Raw genomic sequence first — 23,850 nt, 5'->3', positions numbered from 1 at the left:
GTTTGAAATTTTTCCATATAAAAATTAAGACATAATTTTATATAGATACTTCAATTCATTTCTCCTTAATCTACTTATTTGATCTTATACTGAACATATAAGATATTTTATGTTCAGATATATTTTAGAAATATAAATATAATTATTTATGTTATATATTAAGTGATTTCAAACTCATAACATCAGCATTACCACTAATGGTAAACTTAAATTATATATTTTATTTAATTTGAGATATTCTTGCTGTTCTCTTTTGCCCATAGAATATATCCCACTAAGTGTATACAACTTCTGTGTTCTAAAATTACTTGAAATAATATTTTTCTATGTGAAAGTATGTTACCAATTCAATATGTGGTTAGATTTATTTGTTTCAATTTACTTTCAAATTTAGAGATTGTTTTTAAAATTAAAATTTTATTTTCAAATACAACTGAACCTTGAACAATGTGTTCTGCACAGCTTACTTATACGTGGAATTTTTTCAGTTGACCCACATTGTTCAAACTTGTGTCATTCAAGGGTAAACAGAACATTGGGACCCCAAACGTGCAGAGGGCAGACTTAAGTTATATGTGTGGGTTTTCCACTTTGGGGAATGGTTGGCATTCCTGACCCACACGCTGTTCAAGGGTCAGCTGCATGTAAAACATGTGTATGATTTGGTAGTTAAAACTTAAAAACAAAGCATGATTCTAAATTTAAAAGTTTAAACCAAAGAATATTCAGAAAAATGATTCTTCTTTTCATAATCTCGGATAAGATACCATTTAATAAAATTATCTCTTAGTCGATCTCTTCTTTGTATATCTTTGTCATGTCACGTGCATGTGTGCAGCTGACATGAAAAGTGATATAAGATATACATTGTCAATTATCTCAATTTTTTTTGCCGCTTTAGCAATAAGTTTATTGTTTCTACCTGAAAAATTTTCATAGAAAATTGTGGTTTGGTTTCTTAGCTTTCAGTAGCCCGTTCCTGAGCTCTGAGGAAGCTTGCCTTCTTTTGAGCTATCCGATCTTTCTTCTGGGCAAGAGACATTTTGGGATGATTCCACCTCTTCTTAACTTCTCTCCTAGGCTTCTTCTCATAGACTGGATTCTCTCGTATAGCAGAATGAGCTTTCTTATACATCTCCTCCATCATGTCTGGAGTAACATTGTTCTTTATGTATTGAGAGAATTGTTTCTTGTAAGCATCTTCATCTTCCTCCATTAGGTAGCGCATAATCTGCAACGTTCTGACCCATGATGTGCATTGAATTCCTTGCTTTCAGAATCATAACCAGGAAATCGTTTGGTACTGTAAGGAATAGACAAGCCTCCATCCACAGCTCCTTTTAGGGCCCCAAAGACTTTATTTCCAGTGGTAGTTCTGGCAAGCCCTGCATCCAAGTAGCAGGTGAAGGCACCAGGTTGACCATCAATACTTTCCACATTGTGTTCATCTCCAGTCACTTCCACTTGGCCTTCATAGATCTTGTCCATGTCAAACCTTTCGAGAAGCCTGCAGGCCAGCAGCAGGCCAGTGCAATATGCTGCAGCATAATTTGTCAGGCCAACTTTCACACCATACTTTGGTAGTTCATGAGCATAAGCTGCACAAACTATCATATCTCCTTCTATACATGCATAAGCAATATGACAAATGATATCTCTGTTGGTCAAACGAACTATCATCCTGTATTTGGGTGTGTTCTATTTATTTTTATCCTGAATTACCAAGCATTTCCGGGCATAGTAATCAGTTTTAGTAATCTAAATTTCACTTGGTATCTCTTGAAATAGGCCTCATTTTTCACGACTTGAACAAATCCCATTCTGCGGAACAGAGAGCCACATCCGTGGCTGACCACAGCACAGTTCCTGGGGGGGGGCAATTATCTCAATTTTTAAAGCATAATATATCATATTATATCCTGGAATTCAATACTTTTTAAAAAACGGTTTTATATTATGTATTTCATCTTGATAAAGTTCCATAATTTTCATTATGAAGATATATCTTAGTTTTATTTAACCAGCGTTTTCTTGCTTTTGTTTGTATGTTTTAATAAACTTTTACAGTTGCAAGTAATACTGCATGTCATTTATATCTACAATATATTCAAAATAGTATAAAAATAAAATTACAGTTTAATAAAAGAAGAAATAAGAACATACAACTCATTGAATAGCACACATTAAAAAGCTATTTATGGAGAAACCATAGATACAGCCTAAGTGTTGACTCTGAGCTCTGAAAATACATATAGAAATTTACTATAAAACAACAGACATAACATTACATTATATTTGTTGAAGTGGTATTGTTGAATCAAAGAGTAAGAGTAACCAATTTTGTTTTATGTCACCCCATTCCTGTCTGTGGAGTTGTACCAAATTGTATCTCCATTAGCAAGGGAGGGGGTGCTTCGATTTCCCAATCTCTACAACAGAATATTGTCAACTCTTCAACTTTTGCCAATTTGTTAGGTAAGAAACGGTTTCTCAGTGTGTTTTTAATTTATGTTCTTTTATTTGGAATAAGATTATGTATCCTTCACATGTTTAAAGGCATTTTTTTGGTATGTGAACTGCTGGGCTCTTACTTTTGCCCATTTTTCTATTCTATTATTATTCTATTTAAAATTGTTTTTAGTGTTGGAGAAATATCTCTTTGAAATGACATAAATTGAAAATATTGTTCATAGCTATTCATTTGTTTTTTAAACATTGTTTGAGTTCCTTTTAAATTTGTTGACATGCAAAAATTTGGAGTTTTGTGTCATTGAATATGTCAGTCTTTTTTGTTATTGCTCCTAGATTTTTTACTTATATTTATAAAAGCTTTACTCATTGCTAACTCTGGAATAAATTCATCCATGTTTTGTTCTATTATTTTTTGCTTGTTTTGTTTTTTGGAAGAGAGAGACGAACAGACATGGACAGACAGGAAGGGAGAGAGAGAGAAGCATCAACTTGTTGTGGCACCTTAGTTGTTCATTGATTGCTTTCTCATATGTGGTTTGACTGGGGGGCTTCAGCCAAGCCAGTGACCCCTTGCTCAAGTCAGCGATCTTGGGCTTAAGCCAGAGAGACCTTGGGCTTCAAGCTAACCACCTCTGGGCTCCAGCCAGTGACTATGAGGTCATGTCTATGATACCACACTCAAGCCAGTGACCCCACACTCAAGCTGGTGAGCCTGAGCTCAAGCTGGTGAGCCCACACTCAAGCCAGCAACCTTGGGGTTTCAAACCTGGGCCCTCAGCATCCCATCCACTGTGCCACCATATTTGCAATTTATCTTGGTACATAAAGTAATACATGGGCCCAATTTTATTTTTTTCCAAATGGTTATTCAGTTGTTTCGACCTTGTTGATTAAAAAACTCCATCTTTTCCCAAATTTGAGATTACTCCTTTGTCTTATGTAAAACTTCTATATGTATTGTCCTCTATAAAATTTCTATATTATATAAAACTCAGCACTTGAGCACTGCACACTGTGCTTTCCATGCTTTATTTGTGCTTTTCACTGAATTATACACTGTCATGTGCCATTTCTTCTTTTATTAAACTATAATTGTGTTTTTATGTTATTCTTAAGCTTCTCATTTGGTTCTATTTTATTTTCTGTATTAATTAGGACTAGATTGGATATGTCAAGAAATAAAAAAGACAAACAAAGTAAAAGTACACAGGTTTATTTTTATTATCAACTAAATGAGAGTATAAGATGCACAAGGCTGGTATGATGGTCTCAGGAATCTTGCTTCTTCTTTCTTTATTGCTCTCTCATGTCTTGTGAGTGGCTTCTGATATCAAGGTAGTTTCATAGTCCAAGATTGTTGCTGGAGCCCCAGGTAAGCAAATCAGTTCTAGGCAAGAAGAAGTGAAGAGGAGATAAAAAGGGGTTTCTTAAAAGCTCGATTCAAAATTCCCACTTTTATCACATGGCCAACCCTATATTCAAGGGAGGCTGAGAAATGTACTTTAATAACATAGTACATTATCACTCTCAAGGTTCTTGATTGGGTAAACAATTTACAATCTCTGCTCTATTTCTCATCTAAACTAAGTGCTGTATTTCCCCATGTATAAGATGCTCCCATGTATAGGATGCACCTTAATTTTGGAGCCTGAAATTTGAAAAAAAAGTATTACATAAAGTTATTGAACTCAAGTTTTATTCATCATAAAATTCATACAACTCCTCATCACTGTCAAAACTCCCATCCATTAGCTTGTCCTCCTCTGTGTCTGATGACGAATCACTGTCTTCAACAATGAAAACAAAAACAAGCGTGAAAAAGCAGTAAGTGCCAGTAAAAAGATCTACAACCACTGTGTAAGATGCACCCAGTTTTTAGACCCCAATTTTCTTTTAAAAAGGTATGTCTTATACATGGGGAAATATCGTAAATTGAAAGTAAAAAAATATTTTCTTCAAGTGACCCATAAACCTAGTACAGTGTCTTGCAGGTAATATAGCACTTAAACACTTACTGATTTGATTATTTTTATTTCACATTTAAAATCATATAGAAACATAGCATACATAAGAGTCTCATAGAAAAGTTAAGTGCTACAGTGTGCCTTTAATTTTTTAAAAATCATTTAATTTTTCACTCAAGCTTTGCACATAATGTACTAATTAATATATTTGACATCATTTATACTTTTTTACCTTATCAGGTAGACTCATTTAAATAATATTATGCACATACTACAAACTAACAGATTTAATACTAAGTACATCAACAGAGTAGAAAAAACACTGTATTTCTAGAAAAAAAAATAATTTTAGCATGCAGGCACCTAAAGGCATTTTCTAGCTGGCTAATAAGACATATTATGAATGATCACTATGAATAATTAAATAATTATACAGGTTAGAAATTTATTTAAAACTCTTTATGCTTTTCTGATAATAGGAGTAAAATTTCTTAAAAATAAAAACATTTTTTTCTCTTTAAACTTAATTCATTGGGGTGACACTGGTTAACTAATTATACAGTTTCAGGTGCCCAGTTCTATGACACATCTCCGCACTGGATGTGTGTTCACCTCCCAGACCAAGATGTTCTCCACCACCATTTATCCCCAGCCCCCCCTCCACCTATCCTCCTAACAATAACCATACTGCTGTCTGTGTCCGGGAGGTTTCTTTCTCTTTTTTTTTTTGTCTCTTTTTGCTCAAAAGCTCCACCCCCCTCCTCCAGCCCCTACTCCCAACAGCTGTCAACCTGTTAAGTGAAATAAGTCAGTCTGAGAAAGACAAGTACCATAGATTTCACTTCCATGTGGAATATAGAGACAGACTCAAATATTATTTTTCTGAAATCAATCTCTTCTCAATATATCTCAGATATTTATTCCAGTGAAACTTGCTATATTTTTTTGTTGGTACTCATACAACTATTTTTACATCAGATTGTATACATTATTATTTTCAACCTAGTCATTTCAAACCTAAATAATACCAAATTTATCTATTAAAATTTATCAAAATTACATATAAGTCCATCATTTTAAATAGTTACACAAGGCTTATTTAACTATGCTCATGTTGGTTTATGTGCTATCTATTGACACGCTATTATAATAGAAGAGTATTTAACTCTTATCCTTCAAGCCATGCATTGTCTTTATGCAGGGATACATGCATACACCCTTTTCATCTTTCAAATACAATAATACCATAACTTTGGATTAAATCTGTCTTCAAGCACTTACATTTTATGTTGATTTATGTACCACTAAATCTAAACCAGGTAACATATTGTGAAAACATTCTTTTATTTGAACCACTTTTTGTTTGCCTTGTGCTATAACTACCTCATTGGATGGTTTGCCTCATTTCTATTAACTAGCACTGCTCGTCCTCTCCATATATTCTGCTACCACAACAGGTTATTTTATGAATTTCACCTGTTTCTTGGAGACATCCCTTCTGGAGACCTCCACCCTTCTCTTGCTTTCATCTGGACTGTTACTGTCTGGGCCTGCTGTACAGGTTGTTGTCATGGTTCTCCATTCTTATCCTGGGCCTTCTCTGTCTTCATTTGTTCTTTGTTTGAAAGGAGTACATTCTCTAGTAACTTTCTGAGAAAAGTGTATAAGAAGTAAATTTTTGAAGACTTTTAATCCAAATTATTTTATTCTACCATAACAATTGTTTGAGAGTTTATTTAGAGAATTCTGGTTTAGATATTATTTACCCTCAGAACTTTAAAAGAATTGCTTTATGGAATTCCTCAAATGCAACACTATTTTAATTCCTGGTTAGTTGTATATTATTTATTTTTCTCCTAAAGCTTTTAAGATTCATTAATACAAATATTATCCTACAAATATTTATTGAGCACTGATGATATGCTAGGCACAATTTTAAGCATTAGGGATACAGAAGTGAATAAAAAATGAAAAATTCTTGTCCTTTGGCACTTACATTTATCAGTGGAAACAATGATATAAAAGATTAGTAAGTAAATTAGAAGGTGAGGAGTGCTAAGGAGAAAAATAAAGCAGGAAGGGGGAATGAAAATCTGAAGAAAAGTGAAATTTTAGATGAGGTAGCCAGGGAAGGTGATTCTGAGTATATCCATGAAGGGTGTGTTGATATGGGGTGGGGGCATGGCCTTCTAGGCAGAGGAAACAGATAGGTGCACAGGATCTGAGGGAAGAATAATAGCTTCGTACTGTGTCCATATAGGTATACAAATTTTGAATAGCTTCCATTTGTGTTTTTTTGCTAGGGTTGACCACAAAAGAAATTTGCCCAAAGTGGTTAAAATTAAAGTAAAATTGCAGTCATTTTTATGTTCAGAAGGTTGTTGTGAGATCAGGTGTTGTTATAGTTCATGCTATGATCACAGATCTGTTGGCTTAACAGATGTTGACATGGGGCAGAGACCAGGACCACAGCTTTTCCAACTCCTGTAGAATGTCCTCCTTCAATTTCTCCAACTCCTGGGCCAGGTGCAGGTTTAGCTCTACGACAAAGAGCACTAAAGTCTGCAGGTCACTAATTGAAGCTTGAGTGTGGAGGTGGTAAAAGGAAGCTCAGGTTCTGGAGAGAGATGAGTGGGTTCAAGTACATCATCAGTTTGAGATCTTCCCCAAGGGTCTCGTATTGCACATAGTCTTTCCCTGAGTTACGTCTGTTTTTTCTTTCCATCTTCCTGCCTTACTGACTTCAGAATTAGCAACAATTGTAAACTGTTAATTCAGGGACCTCAACTGCATAAGGTCAAATTCCTAAAATAAACTCTGTATTCTAGTGGGTCTGCTTCTTAGATTAGACATTTCCCCATATAGCAGAATGGTGTCCAGCTTGTTGGAAGAACAGCAAGGAGGCCAGTGTGCCTGGAGTGGAATGACTAAGTGGGAAAAAGTAGGAGAGTTAAGGGAGATAAAGGGACCAAGCTGTGAAGAGTCTTAAAGGTCACAGTTATGATCATGCTTTTACTCTGACTGAGATGGAAGGTCACCAGAGGCTTTGAGGAAGAACAGTGACTTGGTCTGAATTCTGTTGTAATGTTATCATTTGACTACTGTTGAGAGAACATACTGAAAGGAGGCAAGGGCAGAGGTAGGGAGGTCATTTAGAAAGCTATTTTAATAATCTTTGCAAGAGATTATGGTGACCAGAAATACTGGTGACCTAGACCGGAGTGGCGGCATGGAAGTGGTAAGGTATAATTGAATCTGAATCTCTGGAAGACAGAGCCTATAGGTTATGTATTTATGTACCAGGTGGACATGACTTTTGGCCTGTGCAACTGAAAATTATGAGTTTGCTTTTAACAGCTATAGGAAATATTAGAAGTGAAACAGTTTTGACAGAGTTTAATTGTAGATGTGTTAAATTAGAGAAATGTATTAGAAATTTAGGCAGATAAGAAAGGAGTTGGATAGATTGATATGGAGTTCAGGGCTGGAGATACAAATTTTGAAATAGTAAGCAAGAGGTAGCATTTAAAGTTAGGATGCTGCCTGACCTGCGGTGGCACTGCGGATAAAGCATCAACCTGGAAAGTTGAGGTCGCTGGTTCAAAACCCTGGACTTACCCGGTCAAGGCACATATGGGAGTTGATGCTTCCTGTTCCTCCCCCCCCTTGTGTCTCCTCTCTCTCTCTCTCTCTCTCTCTCTCTCTCTCTCTCTCTTTCAAATGAATAAATAAAATCTTAAAAAAATAAAGTAAGGATGCCAGTTGAGATAACCAAGGAAGAGAATGTAGTTAGAAAAGCGGTCCAAGGTCCTTGAGATTTGGAGCCTTCCAACAATTAGAGGTCATAGTCATGAGAAAAAATGAGTTAAAATACTTATAATCGGTCAGTGAGTAGAATTATGAACAAGAGAGTGTGATGTTCTAGGAGATGAGTGACAAAAATATATAGCAAGGAATAAGGAATGATCAATTGTAGTAGGTATTTTCATGGGACAAGTAAGATGAGAAATGACCATTGTATCTAGTAATATAGAGGCAATTGTAAATCAATGCTTCTGGTAGAAAGTTAGGAATGAACCTATTTTTTTCTTTTTTTACTTTTCCGAAGTGAGAAGGGGGGCAGACAGACTTGTGCATGCTCGGCCCATCTGGGGCGTCGCTTCACTGCAACTGGAGCCATTCTAGTGCCTGAGGTGGAGGCCATAGAGCCATCCTGAGCGCCCGGGCCAACTTTGCTCCCATGGAGCCTTGGCTGCAGGAGGGGAAGAGAGAGACAGAGAGGAAGGAGAAGGGGAGGAGTGGAGAAGCAGATGAATGCTTCTCCTGTGTGCCCTGGCCGGGAATTGAACCCAGGACTTCTACATGCCGGGTTGACGCTCTACCACTGAGCCAATGGGCCAGGGCTGGGATGAACCTATTTGTTTCAAGTGAGTATGGAAATAAATAATTTGGAGATAGTGAATATAAACAAAATCTTGAAAGAAGTTTATTATGACAAAAAGGAGACCAATGTGATGGTAGTTAGAAGAGGGTGTGGCACCCAAGGAGTTTCTTTTTAAAGGTGTGAGAAATAATAACACTAGGCTGTGTGCTGTTGGGAACACCACAGCCTAAAAAGGAAACTTGAAAGTGTGGGAGAGAATAGAGAATGGCTGGAACAGTGTTGCTAAAAGGGGTTGGATTTAGAGCTCAAGCAAAAAGAATGACTTTAGGGGGAGTTCAGCTAATTCATCCCCAGGGAAAGGAGAGAAGGCAGACTCCATAGGCAAAAATGTGGGAGGTGGGTTGGTGTGGAAGGTCAGGTTTATGGAAATTCTTTCACTTTACTCAGCAATAAACATAGAAAAGAGGGTGACAGCAGAGAATGGGTGAGGAGGAGGTGCTGGAGGATGGAGGAGAGAGATGCAAACATGAAACAGTGGTCTAGAAGCGCGGGAAGTGAATGCATGAGGGTGATGTCATCTGACTGCTGGGCAGCAGTAAGAACCTACTTGAGGATAATGATCATGAATTTGAAATGACACCAGTCAACATGACTTTGGTTCCCATCTTTATCTTCAGCTGCATTATTACAGAAATAGAGTGGAAGAAAATTTTAACTTAGCCAGGGTTATTCGTTTGCTCAGAACAGAAGAGAAAGCATGAGGGGAAAAATGTGAAAGTTCTAAGGATTTAATTAGAAGTATTGACCTTTAAGGTTAAACTAAGAGAAGAGAGGGCATGATGAAAGTGAGGGACTAAGGAAAAGATGGTTAGACCAATGGATCTTCACTTGGTTTCCAGTATGTCAAAGTTCCCCACGATGTGTGTTGGTGGGGTGTTCATTCACTGTGCTTCATGACTTTTTGGCTTTTTAATTTATGTGTGTCCATTCTGGAAAATTTTATTGAATTATTATTATTATTATAAGTGAAGGGAAGGGAGATAGTGAGATAGACTACTGCATGCACCTCAACTGGGATCCATCTGGCAACCTCATCTGGAGCTGATGCTTGAATCAACCGAGCAATTTTTAGTACCTGAGGCTGATGCCAGGACCAGCAAGCTATCCTCAGTGCCCCTGGCCAACACTTGGACCAACCGAGCCACTGGCTGCAAGAGGGGAAGAGAGAGAGAAGGCGGAGCAGAGCAAGGGAGAAGCAGATGGTCGCTTCTCTTGTGTGCCCTGACTGGGGATTGAACCCCCGGAATGTTCATATGCTCGGCCAATGTTCTACACTGAGCCACCAGCCAGGGCCTGAATTATTTCATTGTTACTTACTTCCATCTCCACTTCCTCTATTTTCTTCTTTGAAACTCTTGTAATTCATATATTGGACTTTCTAACAGAGCAATTTTTTCCTTCTGGTTCCTGTCCTTATTCCATGAATTCAATATCATCTCATAATGATCTGGAAATATTAACTATAATTTTTTTGAAAATTTTCTTTTGCTCCTTCCACTGTCTCTGTCTTTACTAAGTTCTTCTCAAATATAATAAAACCCCATGCACCCAACCTCCAGCTTCAACTGTTATCAATATTTTGCCAATTTTGCTTCATCTATTCCATCAACTTTTATGTAGATATCTTTTAATACATCATTTTAGATTTCAATTTCAATTATAGTATTTTGACACCCATGTTCTTGAACTTTTGAGGGTCAATTTGATACCTCCTTTGACCTCTCACTTTTTCTTAATCCACCGTGCTTTTTCATTTTTCTGCTTTTGCAGATTGAATTTCATGCTTTATTATTTTAGCTCAGGAGCGCAGGTGCCATGAGGGTTGTGTGGCCTAACCTGCTGGTGTCGGCTACGCTTTTTTATTTTAATAACACTCACATAAATATCTTAAACTCCCTAGTCCTCTCTCTATTTTGTTTTTCTCATCCATCTGGTAAAATGCCAGCCCTGAAGAAACTCAGAAACCCTCTCTCCTTTGCTCACATGCAAGTAGCCTTGGATGGTTGGAGGCCCCAATAAAGGAAAGATTGGTTCTTCCCAAAATGTATAATCACTGACTTCAATCAGGCCTTCAACACTTCTTAAATCTTACTACCTTTTCCCGGTCAATGTCCTGTTATTCTCAGCAACCGCTATAAATGAACTTCACATTTTTCAAACTCTCAACCACACTTGCTATCATCGTTTTCATAATCAACACAAAATTTAGCCTGTTACTCTTGGAAAATAAAAGCCACAAAACATGAATCCTCTCCACTTCCTAAACCCAAATTTATTACCTTCTCTGCCTCCTATGCTACTCTCTCTTCTCAATATACTAGATGCATCCTGTTCCCTTTCTGAGGCCAATCCTTTTACCTTTGCTCAAAACCACCCTCTCTTACTTTTCAAAAACACTTACATTATTTAATATGCCTGCTCTTGAAAACCCAAAACCTCTCTCCATGGGATTCTTCCCATCTGCTTTTAAATATACTCAAGATTCTCCAATTAGAAAATAAAAATTCTATTCCCTTAGTAAATCTACATCCATTCTCTATCTTTGTCTCTTTCTTCTTGATGCAAAACCTACTGAAATTTCAGCCCATTCTAATCTTACATCTCTAGCCCTTGACCAAAACAACCCTTGTTCAAGACACTGATGACTCACATTTCCAAGTTCTGTCTTCATCTGACTTCACTTCTCAGCAGTATTCAATACTATGGTCTCTGCTTTCCTTTCTGAAATGCTCTTTCTTCTCTTGACTTTTGTGAAACGGCATTGTTCTGTTCATTTTAATTTCCTACTTCTCTGATTAATCCTTCCCTTCTCTTTTAAAATATCTTTTTTTTCTCTACCCAGCCTTTAAATGTTATAGTTCCTTAAAATTTAGTGCCAACTTTTCTTTCTTCATCCTACAACCTCTCATTAGGTGATTTCATTTACATCCTTGAATTCTTTTACCACCTCTCCCCAGATAAACCTAAATACGATACGACTTCTGAGCTCTAAAGTGATGTAGGCCCTGGCCGGTTGGCTCAGCGGTAGAGCGTCGGCCTAGCGTGCGGGGACCCGGGTTCGATTCCCGGCCAGGGCACATAGGAGAAGCGCCCATTTGCTTCTCCACCCCTCCGCCGCGCCTTCCTCTCTGTCTCTCTCTTCCCCTCCCGCAGCCAAGGCTCCATTGGAGCAAGGATGGCCCGGGCGCTGGGGATGGCTCTGTGGCCTCTGCCCCAGGCGCTAGAGTGGCTCTGGTCGCAACATGGCGACACCCAGGAGGGTCGCAACATGGCGACGCCCAGGATGGGCAGAGCATCGCCCCCTGGTGGGCAGAGCGTCGCCCCCTGGTGGGCATGCCGGGTGGATCCCGGTCGGGCGCATGCGGGAGTCTGTCTGACTGTCTCTCCCTGTTTCCAGCTTCAGAAAAATGCAAAAAAAATAAATAAATAAAAATAAAATAAAGTGATGTAGAAAACTATTTTCCATCTTTGTTAGTATGTATCTGAGGCACTTAAAAATTATTTCGAACTAAGCTTATGGATCATAAAATCACCATATTCCAAACTAAACTATCTTATCATATTCTCTATGTCAGTAATGACCCCAACATCCATCATTCTGTGCAAACTAAAGACCAAGATGTTATTTTTTTCTTCTATTTTAAGTGAGAGGAGGGAAGATGGTGAGACAGACTCCTCCATGTGCCTGGCCAGGATCCACCCGTCTGGAGCCCACGCTTGAACCAATTGAACCACTAGCTGTGGGAGGGGAAGAGGGAAAGAAGGGGAAAGGGGGGAGAGAGGCAGATGGTGGCATCTCTTGTGTGCCCTGCCCTAGAATTGAACCTGGGATGTCCATCCACCAGGCTGATGCTCTACCCACTTAGCAAACTGGCCAAGGCCAAGATATTATTTTTTTTCTACCTCCCTCTTCTTCTTTTCTATTACCCATGTCAAATTTATTACCTACACTTCCTAACTGGTACTCTTTTCACTCCGAATCCCAACAATCTATTTTCCATATTGCAGGCAGACTGATTTTTGCATTAAGCAATTTGATCTTGTCACTCTCCAGGGCCCCTACCCAAGCACACTAAAACCGTTTGGTGGTTCTCTCTGCTTTTAGAGGGAAAAAAAAACCCCAAAACAGTCTTAGATGCTCATATTTCTGGCTTCATCACACTGCATGCTCACCATTTAGTTCTTTGAAAGTACCCTTTTTCCTCTTGTTCTTGGTTATGGGTCCAGAATGTTTCTTCTTTCTGGCAAGTTCTGCTATGCCCCCTGTCGTTCTACCATGGCAGTTCCTCTCTATCCCGCAGGTTTAACCTTAGCCGCTATCTCCTCAAGAAAGCCTTCCTTTTCTGACTGAGTGAATCGCCCCAAGTATATACTTTCTATGCAGCCATTTGTGTCAAAAAGAGGAAAATCTTTTTTCCCTTGTTCCATTCTAGAAACGTGATCTGAGATCTTGAGCATGGGTCTTTCAGATCTTCCAGTGCGGATATCTAGTAGAAATCATTTCTATTTCTGTCTCCAATACTGAATCACTCTCAGTGTGATTTCAGCTACCTTTCTGACCAGGTACAGAGATAGGAAAGAGCAAAGGGCTGAGAGGAACTCGGCGTCTCCATACAACCACACATTTGAGTGTACATATGTATATGTGTGAAAAAGTAATTGAGATCAGATTATATATACATTTCTATATCATTTAAAATCAAGTATTACAGTTTATGTTATTAAGCACTGATCAAAAGTAGTTTAATGGTTGCTTAATATTTCTTTGTATGGTTCAAACATAGTTTATTTACTATTTTCTCTACTGTTTCTTTTTTCATTTCCTGCCACTGTATAGTTGTCCCTCTTTACTCCCTTTTTCCACCCCCCAGGACCCTCCCCCTGGAAACCACCTTACTTTTTTTTTTTTTTTTTTTTTTTTACAGAGACAGAGAAAGAGAGTCAGAGAGAGGGATAGATAGGGACAAAACAGAGAGAGATGAGAAGCATCAATCATTAATTTTTTGTTGCAACACCTTAGCTGTTCATTGATTGCTTTCTCATATGTGTCTTGACCATGGAGCTACAGCAGACGGTGTAACCTCTTGCTCAAGCCAGCGACCTTGGGTCCATGCTGGTGAGCTTTGCTCAAACCAGATGAGCCCCCCCTGCTCATACTGGCGACCTCGAGGTCTCGAACCTGGGTCCTCCGCATCCCAGTCCGATGCTCTAGCCACTGCGCCACCACGTGGTCAGGCACCACCTTACTTTTATCTATGTCCATGAGTCTCATTTTTATATCCCACCTATGTGTTAAACCATATAGTTCTTAACTTTTTCTTATTTACTTATTTCACTTAGTATAATATTCTCAAGGTCCATTCATGTTGTAAATGGCAATATATTATCATTTCTTATGGCTGAATAGTATGTCTATATATATATACCACATATTTTTTATAAAATTCTTTGTTGAAGGACACTTTGGCTGTTTCCATGTCATTTAACTCAAAGGTTTTCAGGTGATAGAGACTGCTTTCTGAAGACTTTTTATTTTTTTTCTGAACTATGTCTCTTTCTTGTGTAGACATGGTATTCATTTTCTTCTTCTTTGATGGCATTTGAGAATGATATTATTAAGAAATATAACAAGAAATAACTAAAAAAGTAAAAAATAAAATAGAATGAAATATAGAAAAAATGTAAATAATGAAAAGAGAAAAACCACATAAAAAACAAAGAGTAAAAAACCAAAAATAATCATAAACAAAGAAAACACAAAAAATAAGGATAAAATATAAAAAATAAAATGAAATTCAAAAGTAAAGAATGATTTTGGTTTTTGAGAGATTTTTCCGTTTTCTTCTAGTAGGTGGCACTGACCAGGTATAGATGTGGTTTTAGCTCCATGAAATTCCCGGCTGACCTCTGCTGAGTTGCTGTCATAATGATGTAGGCAGGGCTGTAGTGTGTTGGCGGGTGGAGACTGTTGTAAGGGCTTTACACCTTTAGGCTTTAGCAATGGCAGGTGTCTGGGTGTTTCTCCCCATATCGCAACAGACCAGTGGACCAAACACAGACCACCTCTGTTCTTCAGGAGAGAGAGTGTCTCTGGAGAACTAGCTGTGTGGTTTGTCTCTGCCACTCTCTGTACCTGTGAGGTGAGGAAGGCAGGATCTGGGAGGCTGGGGGGCTGCACTTTGCTTTTCTCTGTCTCTGCCAAGTGCAGACTGTAGGCAGATCACGAGAACACTGGCCATGACCCCTCATTCTGCCACTTTGGTTTAATATCTCTCCCTCTTCCCCTCAATCTCACCACTCCTCCTGGCTGAAGGAGACCCAGGCATTCCAATCTTCTCTCTTTCTGGAGCTCTGACTCAGACAATCCAGGTCTCTCTCCTCTCTGGAGCTGATTGGGAGTGCACCTTATCTTCCGCCCCTCTCTTCAACCCTTCTCACCCTTAGTGGATTCTATGTGCAGATCTTTTCACGTGTATCTGCGAGTCCAGCTGGGGTTCTTTTGCTTCCTTATAGCTGTTCAATTTGTTGAAATTTCAAGGGGAGAGATGAAGGGTATTTCTCACATTGCCATTACTCTGACATCATCCTATTTCCCCTATTTTTATTTGATTTTTTTTTTTTTGGTTTGTTTATATACTATCTGATCTCCCTTTCATATTTGGGCAATTCCACTCTATTTTAATGTTGATTAGAAGGACAGCTTTAATGAGTTGATGTACAGAGTGATGCATAATTCAACTAATTTAGATCAAGTTTAAACCACTAATTAGGTTCTTCTAGTTATCTGACTTTTCCTCTGGGTTCCTTTAACTCTTTTTGTGTGTGTGTGACAGAGACAGAGAGAGTCAGAGAGACGGACAGATAGGGACAGACAGACAGGAAGGGAGAGAGACAAGAAGCATCAATTCTTTGTTGCAGCACCTTAGTTGTTCATTGATTGCCTTCTCATATGTGCCTTGACCGGGGGCTATAGCATACTGAGTGACCCCTTGCTCGAGCCAGTGACCTTTGGCTCAAGCTGGTGAGCCTTGCTCAAACCAGATAAGCCTGCGCTCAAGCTGGTGATTTTGGGGTCTCGAACCTGGGTCCTTGGCATCCCAGTCTGATGCTCTATCCACTGCGTCACTGTCTGGTCAGGCTTAACTCTTTTTTTATTGTGGTAAAATATAAGCATTTTTGAGTGTCCAGTGCAGTGGCATTAAGTACATTCTCACTTTGTGCAAAGTATCTCAACCATCCATCTCTAGAACTTGTTTCATCTTTCTAAACTAAAACTTTATACCTATTAAAGATAGCTTTCCATTCCCCCCTTTTGGCTCCTATCAGTGTAAAAATTCATACAGATTTGCTCTTTTATGACTAGGTTATTCCATTTAGCACAGTATCCCCAAGGTTCATTTGTGTTTAAACATGTACTAGAATTTCCTTCATTTTTAAGGCTGAATAATATTCCATTGTATTTATATATGGCATTTTGCTTATTTGTTTACCCATCAATGGACACTTGGATTACTTTCACCTTTTTGACTCTTGTGAATAATGCTGTTATAAATATCAGCATAGAAATATCTATTGGAGTTCATTCTTCTAATTCTTTCAGGTATATACCCAGATGTGAAATTGCTGGATCATATGGTAATTGTATTTTTAATTTTTTGAGGAGTTTCCACATGATTTTTCATAGCAACTGCACTGTTTTACATTCCCACCAGCAGTGCATAAGTTTACCAATTTCTCCACATCTTTGCCAGCACTTACTCTTTTTTTTTTTTTTTTTTTTGTATTTTTCTGAAGCTGGAAACGGGGAGAGACAGTCAGACAGACTCCCGCATGCGCCCGACCGGGATCCACCAGGCACGCCCATCAGGGGCGACACTCTGCCCCTCCAGGGCGTCGCTCTGCCACGACCAGAGCCACTCTAGCGCCTGGGGCAGAGGCCAAGGAGCCATCCCCAGCACCTGGGCCATCTTTGCTCCAATGGAGCCTCGGCTGCGGGAGGGGAAGAGAGAGACAGAGAGGAAGGAGGGGGGGGGGGTGGAGAAGCAAATGGGCGCTTCTCCTATGTGCCCTGGCCGGAATCGAACCCTGGTCCCCCCCGCACGCCAGGCTGACGCTCTACCGCTGAGCCAACCGGCCAGGGCCGCACTTACTCTTTTTGGTTGTTTGTTTTTCTTTATTGTAATAGCCATCTTAAAGCATGTGAAGTGGTGTACTGTTGTGGTTTTGATTTGCATTTTTTAAAAATAATGTACTGAACATCTTTTTATGTGCTTATTGGTTATTTGTCTATCTTTGGAAAAATGTCTTATCAAGCCCTTTTCTCAGTTTTTAATTAGATTGTTTTTTGTTGTTATCCTTTTGACTCTTGAGATAGTGTTCTTCTTGTTAATTCATCCTTTAATGCTTTTAAAAGCATTAGAAAATAAATAGAAAAAAAAGAAACATTAGTAAAAAGTAACATCCCATTTTAATGGATATGATCATTACATCTGATGCTACATAAGCAAGGCAGTTTCAAAGCTTCCACAGATGGTGTACAGCAATTGTGCATTACTGATAGAGTTAAAACAAATCCATTAAATTAAAATTCCCACTTAGCAGATGCCTTGCAACAGTTGTCTTCTCTGAAGCTAATCTCTGAAGCAAAGACATTGTTTTTTGTTTTGTTTTTGGTGTTTGTCACTTATAATGTGTTTGGATTGTTGAAATTTGAGATTTTATACAAAATATTATATTGGTATTTTGGTGGTAGTTTATTTCAGTAGAGTTAAGGGGTAAAAAGATGGAGGCATAAAAAGTACTTTTATTTCTGCAAAAAGGCACAATGGAGGGTGTGTCATTAATAAACTACAGAAGATTTGTAAATGAGATATCAGTGTATGAATTTCTCTATAAAAATGAATAATAATACATCATGAAGCTATTTTCCTGTGGTGTGCAACATATATTAATTTTAATGAAATCTAAATATTATAAATTATTTTTATCTCACCAAGTTCACTAAATAGAATTTTACTTATAATTCAAATTTTCTGAAAATCAGTTATTACTTATTAAAACTGGTAAAGAATACAAACAAATATGACTGGACAATTCAATTTTATTATGTCAAAATAATACTTAGCATGAAATTAAAAAAATGTATCAAAATATATCATTCTGTAGTCCTGCCAAGTGCCATAGCAAGCAGAGGTTTGTTTTTTTTGGTTTTTTTGGTACAAATCATGAACATCCCTTTGGGAACACCAAAAAGGAAAGATAGCATGGATTGTAATCAATGCAGAGAAATATAAATAAAACCATCCAATCTATGTTGCTCATTGACATTTACTGTTACAAAACAAATCATTTCAAGCTTATTGTATGTCTAAAGAAAATTCATCATCTCTAGCCTGTTGGATGTTCTTCTTTTTCTGATTGTATATATTTATTATTTTCTTAGTAATTTAATGGGATGATATTGATAAATCTGGGTACATATGTTCAGAGAAAACACCTCCAGGTTATTTTGACATTTGATTATGTTGCATACCCCTCACCCAAAGTCAAATAGTTTTCCATCACCTTCTATCTGGTTTTCTTTGTGCCCCTCCATTCCCCCTACTCCTCAGTCTCCTTCTCTCCCCCCCCCCCCCGTTACCATCACATTCTTGTCCATTTCTCTGAGTCTCATTTTTATGTCCCATTTATGTATGGAATCGTATAGTTCTTAGTTTTTTCTGATTTACTTATTTCACTCCGTATAATGTTATCAAGGTCCATTCATGTTATTGTAAATGATCCGATGTCATCATTTCTTATGGCTGAGTAGTATTCCATAGTATATATGTACCAAAGCTTTTTAATCCACTCGTCTACTGATGAACACTTGGGCTGTTTCCAGATCTTTGCTATTGTGAACAATGCTGCCATAAACATGGGGGTGCATTTCTCCTTTTGGAACAGTGCTATGGTATTCTTAGGGTATATTCCTAAAAGTGGGATAGCTGGGTCAAAAGGCAGTTCGATTTTTAATTTTTTAAGGAGTCTCCATACTGTTTTCCACAGTGGCTGCACCAGTCTGCATTCCCACCAGCAGTGCAGGAGGGTTCCCTTTTCTCCACATCCTCACCAGCACTTATTCTGTGTTGTTTTGTTGATGAGCGCCATTCTCACTGGTGTGAGGTATATCTCATTGTGGTTTTAATTTGTATTTCTCTAATGATTAGTGATGTTGAGCATTTTTTTCATATGCCTATTGGCCATCTGTGTGTCCTCTTTGGAGAAGTGTCTATTCATTTCTTTTGACCATTTTTTGATTGGATTGTTTGTCTTCCTTGTGTTGAGATTTACAAGTTCTTTATAAATTTTTGTTATTAACCCCTTATCAGTCGTATTGTCAAATATGTTCTCCCATTGTGTAGTTTGTCTTTTTATTCTGTTCTTATTGTCTTTAGCTGTGCAAAACTTTTTAGTTTGATATAGTCCCATTTGTTTATCCTGTCTTTTATTTCACTTGCCCATGGAGATAAATCGACAAATATATTGTTGCGAGAGATGTCGGAGAGCTTACTTCCTATGTTTTCTTCTAAGATGCTTATGGTTTCACGATTTACATTTAAGTCTTTTATTTATTTTGAGTATATTTTTGTGAATGGTGTAAGTTGGTGGTCTAGTTTCATTTTTTTGCAGGTAGCTGTCCAATTTTCCCAACACCATTTATTAAAGAGGCTCTTTTTACTCCATTGTATGCTCTTACCTCCCTTGTCAAATATCAGTTGTCCATAAGGTGTGGGTTTATTTCTGGGCTCTCTATTCTGTTCCATTGATCTATCAATGGATTTATCAATGTCACTGCATTAAAATTAATAATAAAAATATCAAAAAAAGGCATTGCAAATATGCAACATAATCAAATATCAAAATAATCTGGAGATGTTTTCTCTGAACATATGTACCCTAATTTATCAATGTCGCTCCATTAAAATTAATTTTAAAAATCTTGCTTTCATCTTATATCCTTCTTATGTAAAATATTTTTAATTGTTCATTCTCTAATTTCACATTAAGTCTTTCACACTCTGTCTTCTTACATTCTCATAACTTGGCCTTAGCTTGCATGCCAACAAGACTTGTTCTTCTCCCAATGTGCCATCTCTGCTGAACAGGGCCCTCCCCTTACTGTCCTGCCTTTTGCTACCTCTTGCCTTTGACCTTTCTGTCAAAATCTTAATGAACCATTAGAGTTCTGACCCATTTCTTGCTTTCAAGTGCTATGTCCTTCAGAGTCTGACCTTTTCAATTTACCTCCTAATTATACACTGTTTCTATGATTTTATGTCTATGAGTTGCCTCTTCGATTACATTTTAAGATCTTTGAAGGATATTAAAGTGTTTCATGGGAAACACAATCAATTTAGATGTGGCTCTAGCCACTACTTATTATTTTCTCTTAATGCCCTGGTCCAAGTTCCCATAATCCCCCATCAACACTGCTGCAATAGTCAAAAGACTGGTCTCCTATTTATTCTTGCTATTCCACAATTCATGTGTAGTCTGCAGCCAGTACTCTTTGGAAAATGTAAATCTATTCTTTCTTTCCTTTTTTTTTTTTTTTTGTATTTTTCTGAAGCTGGAAACAAGGAGGTAGTCAGACAGACTCCCACATGCGCCGGACCGGGATCCACCCGGCATGCCCACCAGGGGGCGATGCTCTGCCCATCTTGGGGTGTCTCTCTGCCGCAATCAGAGTCATTCTAGTGCCTGAGGCAGAGGCCACAGAGCCATCCTCAGCGCCCGGGCAAACTTTGCTCCAGTGGAGCCTAGGCTGTGGGAGGGGAAGAGAGAGACAGAGAGGAAGGAGAGGGGGAGGGGTGGAGAAGCAGATGGGTGCCCTGGCCGGGAATCGAACCTGAGACTCCTGCACGCCAGGCCGATGCTGTACCACTGAGCCAACCAGCCAGGGCCTATAAATCTATTCTTGACACTCTCCTGCTTAAAACCTATTGACTGGCTTCTCATTATTCTTAGGCTCACAATGGCTGGCATGTTTTTCCAGGATCTCTTGGAATGCTCTGATCATGCACAGACATTCCTTGTTATGTGGTTATCCAACAGTCATAGGTCTGTTAAATGTATGTACTAATAATGGCTGGAGCCATGATGGGCTGGTAAATGTTTAACATCCAGATCTTCAGGGGAGAAAAAAACAACAACAAACCAAGAGACTTGATCTGTACTGTTTGCCAGTTTCTGTGGTGTAGCTACTTCCACCATGGTCAATTTCACACTGTCAAGGTCACTGAAGGCAGAGTTTGAAAACAATGCTAGCAATTAACTCTTATAAATCAGTACAAACTGGGTTCAGCACAGCAGTGGCTGAAATACTGTATAAATAGCATTACTCTGCATGGAAAATAAATGATTTGACTTTATATAGATATTTTATATGAAGTTTCTTCAATTTGGAAAAATCACAAGGGAAATGGGTAATATATATCTAATTTTAAAACTCTGGCTAAGATGTACATAAGGTTCACTCTGTAATAGGGTTCTCCAGAGAACCAATAGGAACACACACACATTTGAGAACCAGGGGATTCAATGATAAACCCCAGACTGTGGGAAGAAAATAAGATGAAATGTTCTAGTTTAATAGTAAGGCAGACAAAAAGGGGTGAATTCCTGTTTTCTCTGCCCTTTGTTCTATTCAGATACTCAGTGGATTGAATGACGTCCACCTACAATGGGGAGGGCAGTCTACTTTTCTGAGCTCACCATTGCAAATGCTCATCTCACCTGGAAACGCCCACACAGACACACTCAGACAAAATGTTTAATCCAGGCACTCTGGCTGATCAAGTTAGCCCATAAAATTAAGCATCACACATTTCTTATTAGAATAATGAAATTAAAAGTTGCCATTTACGGAAGGTAGTTGAAAGCAAATAAACCGAAGTACTGCAGATTAGCGTGGGCAAACTTTTCTGGAAAGAATCAAATAGAAAATATTTTAGACTTGCACACCATAAGGTCTTCTGTCATACCTACTCAGATCTGTCACTGCAACATGCAATATGCAAGCAGCTATTAACAATGCATAAAGAAATGGAAGGGACTTTGTTTCAATAAATCTTTATTTACAAAACCATGTGGTAGGCCAGACTAGTTTGCTGACCTCCAATCTAGATTAAGTAGAGTTGTAGAGATAAAGAAATAGTGATTATTCTGATCACAGTGGAGACAAACTTGCAGTGTGTTTTAGGCGCATACCCTGGATGTTTAGTAAGCCAGTCCTCCAGGCAGCGATGGCCTCGGGACGGGCATATGACTGAACTCTGGCCAGTGAAACAGGAAAGGAGATATGCAGAGAAGCACCTGGGGAAGTCTTCCCACTCATACTGGGCAGCTGCCACTCTCCCTTTTTAGGCCTTGCCTGACTAGCTGTGACATCTGGAATCACTATAGCCACCAACCTGAGGGTGAGACCAATGCTGAAGAAGGCAGGGCCCAGAGACAGAAAGGAGCCAAATCACCATCCCTGGAGCCTGCCCTACCTCTGCATTCTTCTCTCCTGTGGTGAGAGAAGAATGTTCCTATTGTGGAGTCTGTGACAGATAGGGTTTCTCTGAGCTGAGCTGAAAGTATTTCAGTTGATTCAGTTATGCTTCCCCCAAATTTTACTTACAAACATAATACCAGACCACTGGCTCCTCCATGGAGGGAATTTCTTATCTCTTAAAAGAGACATAAACACAGTATTTTATCTTTCCCTGAAAAAAGGATTGAAACTGGTGTACCAAATCAGAGGGGAAAAAGAGAATAGAATTGCCCAGTTATTCTTTAACATTTATTCTCCTACCACAAGGCACATATCCTGAAAGCACTGGCCCAACTTTGGGGGCTGATTTCCTTTTAGGCTCTTCCTCTGACTCAGCAGAGTAGACCCTGCTGACTGTTCAGTGACTGTTATTTCCCCCACTCATCTTTCTGTGACAGAAGCCTTGATTTTGTTCAGCTATCAGAAGACTGCATACCTGAGAAAAAACTGGATCTTTCCCCAGCCTGAGGGAGGACAATCTTAATCAATCTATGCTAATCATAGAAGTTACACTTTTCTTGCCAGTAAATGATATAAGACTCGGCATGTCTATATGGAAACAGTGAGGGGGAAGAGTTTTCCTCAGCTTGAGAGAGAGGTGAGGGAGCCTCTGTGCTGTGAAGCACTTGAAGCTGACGCAGCCAGCCCGCAAGCCTGAGGTCAGAAGTGGACATTTATCTGAACAAAGCGCAGCAGAATGAAGAGAGCCTGTGTCTTCGGTGGTGGCAATGAGCCACTTACCAGTACTTAGCCAAGTCTGGAATCACCGCACCTCAGGCTTTTTCAGTTATTGGTGCCAGTTGAGTTTATCTTCTGTTAAATGCTGCTGAAACCATCCCAACTGAAAGGCTCACTAATAAGTTGCCTTGGGCAGATTGCATCTGGGTTCCTCCACTTGTCTAAGCAGGTTAAGAAGAAAAAACATGATGTTTCTGCTGCATTGATCAATCTCAGAGATAGCATATATACTATGCATTGGTAAATGATACAATGGAATCTGTGAAGACTGTATGGCTACAGACTTACTTTAAAACATTAGACAAGCCTAATAAAATAACCTAGTCTATTTCATACATCTAGGACAAATTAGAATTTGTGTATACTTTAGCTCATAGGCCATTAATTTAATCACATTTAAATTTGTACCAAAGAGCCTGACCAAGCTGTGCACAGTGGATAGAACATTGGACTGGGATGCGGAGGACCCAGGTTTGAGACCCCAAGGTCGCCAGCTTGAGCGCGGGCTCATCTGGTTTGAGCAAAGCTCACCAGCTTGGACACAAGGTCGCTGGCTCGAGCAAGGGGTTACTCAGTCTGCTGAAGGCCCATGGTCAAGGCGCATATGAGAAAGCAATCAATGAACAACTAAGGTGTCGCAACAAAAAACTGAT

The 23,850-nt window shown here is 38.7% G+C and overlaps 1 pseudogene; it reads right to left on the bottom strand.

Annotated features, from left to right (window-relative positions):
* Window positions 1–883: 883 nt before the first annotated feature.
* LOC136311858 (large ribosomal subunit protein uL18-like) lies at window positions 884–1,861 on the bottom strand (annotated as a pseudogene).
* Between the last annotated feature and the right edge of the window lie 21,989 nt (window positions 1,862–23,850).

The sequence above is a fragment of the Saccopteryx bilineata genome, chromosome 8, assembly GCF_036850765.1.
Source record: "Saccopteryx bilineata isolate mSacBil1 chromosome 8, mSacBil1_pri_phased_curated, whole genome shotgun sequence".
Taxonomy (NCBI): domain Eukaryota; kingdom Metazoa; phylum Chordata; class Mammalia; order Chiroptera; family Emballonuridae; genus Saccopteryx; species Saccopteryx bilineata.
Note: the sequence above shows the minus strand (reverse complement) of the source record. Positions and strands in the feature narration are given on the sequence as shown.